Source organism: Convolutriloba macropyga, chromosome 11, assembly GCF_964194025.1.
Source record: "Convolutriloba macropyga chromosome 11, txConMacr16.3, whole genome shotgun sequence".
Classification (NCBI taxonomy): domain Eukaryota; kingdom Metazoa; phylum Xenacoelomorpha; order Acoela; family Convolutidae; genus Convolutriloba; species Convolutriloba macropyga.
Window position 1 is genome coordinate 57,449,791 of NC_134478.1, and position 4,897 is coordinate 57,454,687.

Sequence of the window (4,897 nt, forward strand, 5' to 3'; positions counted from 1 at the left end):
TATCCTCCCTCTAGCAAACCATGGTCCAATTTTTCAAAACTGTTTATCTTCAACGAATGGCTTCTTTGCTATGTTAATACGCCTTTTTATTTAAAAATTGCTATTTTGAATATCCGAGATATCTGAGTACTTGAGGTTCCCCTTTGTTTCCTTGCCGAAACCACAAATCTTAGGAAGATGTCGGTTTGGCGTTGAAAAATTGCATATTTGAGGTTTTAGTGATTTCGGTGAATAGATAATCGGTTTAGTACTTTAACTTTATCTGGACAATGAAGGGTCTGATATGCTTCATTAAGAGGTAAAAAATAGCAGGTTTTATTTGCTTCTTCAGTTATACATCAAGGAGTTTAAATGCATTTTTTTTTAATGATTTCAGTATACACCTAATGGTTGTAATCGCCTAGAAAAGAATGGTTGGTTTTCAAAGCAGAAACTTATATTTCAACTTTGCCCTTTCTGCAATTATTTTTCTAATTGGTACGATTTGTCAAAAAAATTTCCTTAAAGAGAAGTTTCTTATCTTTTAAGTAATTTAGAGGTCGATTTGTTTTTTTAGGTATTATCTACTGCTATGTAAATTTTTAAATTCTGTTTTCTTTTAAAAATGAACATCTAGTTTTGCTCTTAATTAATATTTGTTTTTTTTGTTTTGCGTTTGTCTTATCGTTCGCAGGTTTCATCAACCCTCTAGAGCAACATTACTCTCTTTTAGTGTTCTGTTGTACAATATGTGTCTCTTTGAAGGTTTTCTATCTCCTGATTTGGTAGACCTTTTAGTCGAAAAATGCAGATGAGCGGGGTTGGAACATTATGTGTGAAAGCACATTACCGAGCTCCTTGTATATGTTTACTATGATTTCTTTTATGTTAATAGTATTTTTTCTGATCTTAGTAGAATTCCAAAAAAGCATATATGAAATGGAATGCTGGCTAGGGAAAATTTTTTCAATTCAAAAACGAACATCAAAAAGGAACTTATCAGGTGTTGTGCTCATTGATTGTGTTACTAGCCGATTGAGCCACAATTGTTTTTATCTTAACTGAATTAGGCAATTGCGGTGCCATTGCCGAACTAGAGATCTTGCATTTTAATTCCAATTCCGGAATTGAGCATTGGCGACCCGAATGGCTATTCTGAAATGAAGCTTACTTTTGAAGAGCAGTTGACTAAATTGAATTTCAATTGAGTTACTTGAGCGCAAATGAGAAGAGTGGAACTAAAGATGAAATGAAGTTAGATCAGGAGGAAGTTAGCAAAATTATAGGTTTACTCACACATGAAAGAAGAAATCAGAATTTGCTTACATGTACGAACAGAAAGTTTCCTGTCTACGAACTGAACAACACGAAATGACAATCGAATGACAAATTGAACTAAATAAAATAGCCTTGAAGATGAGGAAAGTTTAACTAAGAACTAAATACGGTAATGGATATTCTAATGACATAAATCCATTTTGAATGACATTTCCCTTGTTGGAGATTTTGAAAAATTTAATAGAACAAAATTAGAAAATTTATACTTATTCACCGGTTATATACTAATAAAATATTAAATAATAAAGTAAAATATAAAGTTTAAAGAGTTTTGAATCAGAATTATCTGACTGTTCTTCTGCCGCAAGTACTGTCATTTTGCTTGGCAGATTGGGGTTAGGATCCACTGTCCCCTGAGATTCTAGGGGAAGCTACACCAATTGAAGTTGTATCCGAATTTGGAATTTCAGGACAGTACCCCTCCGTATTCTGAATATTCTGAATAATAGACTTAGTTTAAGAATCCGAAATTGTCTTCTGTTTATTTAATTGTCTCTTATTTCTTCTTACAGTGGACATATCAGAATCAGAAGTATCGCTGACTTGAATGGTTCGCTTCTTCTTTCGTGAAATCGGGGTTATTTGCGGCGCAGATAGGCCTGTTACAGAGGGTTGTGTTGGTGGAGCCGCTATTGGTTCTGCTGGACTAAAATGAAGGACTTGCATCAGATCTGGCCCATTTTTAAATGCTTCATCATGCTTAGGTTTTCTATTGGGAATTATCATTTTTAGGGCTCAGGTTACGTTGATCGACGTAGAAATACATGATCGTCCGGATGATATGATACTTATATCATCAGGCTATTTGGGTTTACGTTTAATTTTCTTGCTCCCGAGACCTTTCAACAAAAGATCTCTTTTCAGGAGTCGTTTCATGATTATTCTTGGGCCGTCTCTCAATGTTTTGGCCGAGTTCTGTTTCACGTTCGTGTCGTGTCCCGAATTTAGCTATGTCAGAGTTGCGGAGGCGTATTTCGGTTTTATTGGGTTCCTTAATAAAGCTAGTTCTAGTCATAATAAAGCTTACTGGGGTCAAAAATTTGTTTGGCCGGGTTTTTCTTGTGTCGATGTGATGCATGTATTTTTCTAGCGATTTTGACTTTAAAGCTCCGCTCACTGCGCGGAATTGATCTCGAGATACCATCAGACCACTTCCGCCTAGTCTCCTCATCTTTCATTTTTTGTTGCTCGTCGTGAGCACTGGCGCAGCGCAGATTACCTTTTCTATCTCCACATTGGAGCACATTCCGGTATCCGCCCACTGCTTGGGATACGATCTGGGATGCGATCGATGGGATACGATCTGCATGGGATACGATCGTTGGGATACGATCGTTGGGATACGATCTGCATGGGATGGTACCTTGGTCTAAATAATATTTAATTATTTTATTGTAACTTAGATTTCTGTAATTGGATTTAGTTTTAATGTTAGAAATTGGTGTATCACATCGTCTGTCAAAATGTGCTTCAAATGGTGTGATATTTGTTGTTTTTTAAGTTGTTCGGAGGCGTTGAATAATTGCATGTATTGCGGGTTCAAGATTAAATTCTATTGAATGTGCTTTCATGCAGGATAATTGTCGTTTAATAGTTTGAATAAGACGTTAAACTGAACCTATTTCTCTATGATCATTTGCAGGTGCATATATTTGTTTCATGTAATTTTCAGTACAATATGTTGCAAACTTTTTGTCTTTTAGACGTCTAGCTTGGTCTAATCTAATTGTTCTGGGCACTCCGTGCTTATATTTGTATATATTTAGGAATTTAATAACGTTTGTACTAGAAGCGTTTTTTACCATTTCTTATATCTGGTATTTTGAATAGCGATCAATGCTTGCTAAGAAATTTTGTTCAATTCCCTTTTCTTTAATGATAGATCCATCAAAGTGTGTCTGGATTTCGTCATTTCGTTCAATGCAATTAGGCAACGGTAACCATTTGCTATACGGAATCAATGATTTTAAAATTTTACCAATTTATCTGCAGGCTTTGCACTCAATGGCCTTAGCCAGTATATCTCGGTGGGTATAAGGCCACCAGATATTTTGGGCCTGCAAAGGCATGGCAAAAGTCCCTGTGTGGGTAGAATGAATATCCTCCAAAACGGTATCTCTGATTGCCTTCCGTATCGCCTTTCTTTTGTCAGTACTAAGCATCCATGTTTCACGCTAATGTCTGGCCAATTGGAATGGATATATGGACTTAAAAGCTGTAGCCGTTCCTCATCGTTGCGGATGACGCACACTCTCACCCCGTTTAAAATGGCATTTTTTCCGTTGAGAATTGCCAATAGTTTTTTCACTGAAAATTTGATTGGTTGTATCAGTCATTCTGAGGCCATCCGCGGTATCCATGGCACTAGTAGATGCCGTTGTCTCTGTATTGGAAGAGGTGTTTTTTCCGGTTGTTGTGTTGGAGGGCGAATTCTCCGAGAAAATTACTCGGGCTTTGGTAGGTGTCGATTTATTGGATTTACCTTTCGGCATTTTTAAAATGGCGTTGATTGAAATTTTTTCTAGAGTGTAGTGCAAACTAGAGTGATTTTGGGCAAAAGGCGAGATATTTTCCTGATGGTTGTACTTATAGTTGGAATTTTGTATTTAAACTAATTTAATTAACGTAATTTAAAGAATTTGTGGAGATTATTTCAGTTGGTATCAAAATGGGCTTTACTGGGCTTAATTGTTCAGATTTTTCGTATTTTTATTCTATGACTTTTGCAGTGTAGATGCAGCAAATTTGTTAAGGGAATGTGATTTATGCAAGGGTAGATTATTCAATTATTAATTAATTAGATAATTTATGCAAATTGTGATTTAGAACTGTAAAAGGTATTTGCGACGCGATTGACGTTTTTAAGTGGGACTAATAGATTTATTTGGTTGTGTCAGTTGCGATACGAATGATAACAAAGTATTCTGAGGTGGTCAATGCGATGCAAATGTCTTAGTCAGAATATGTGAATTGGCATGAATTAAATTAAGTCTTTGCGGTGCAATTGACCTATTTGACTTTTGTAAAGGTGAAGTTTAGAATACTATCTATTTTTGTAATTTTTGTGGTTTATGTTTAATAAAGTGTTCAAATAGTTTCCAAAATTTAAATATCGTTGCTACCACAACATTTCTGTCGTAGGAAGAAATTTTTTAGCTATGGCAAAAGGATTTCTAAAAATGTAATCTACAAGGCCCGTTTTTGCACCAGGCATATGTTCAGTCGTGAAATTATACGGAAGGAGATGGTCGATCCATCTAGAAAGTCGGCAAATATATGATTTTTTCATCGATTTTCTTTTAGGATTGATACTAAAGCTCGGTGATCGGTTATTACAGTGAGATCCATTTCGTTGAGATAGTAATTAAAATAGTCAATTGACCAAACAACTCCCAATATTTCGTGTTCGTTGACACGGTAGCGTTCTTATGTAGAATTGATAAATTGTGATGCAAACGATATCGGTTTCCAACAATTAGGAGGGTTTTGCTTAAGTGCCGCCTCGAGACCGGAACGGGATGCATCACACCTTACTCGATCGTCCAGTTTGTGGTTATAGTGACTGTTTTCAGTGCTTGCA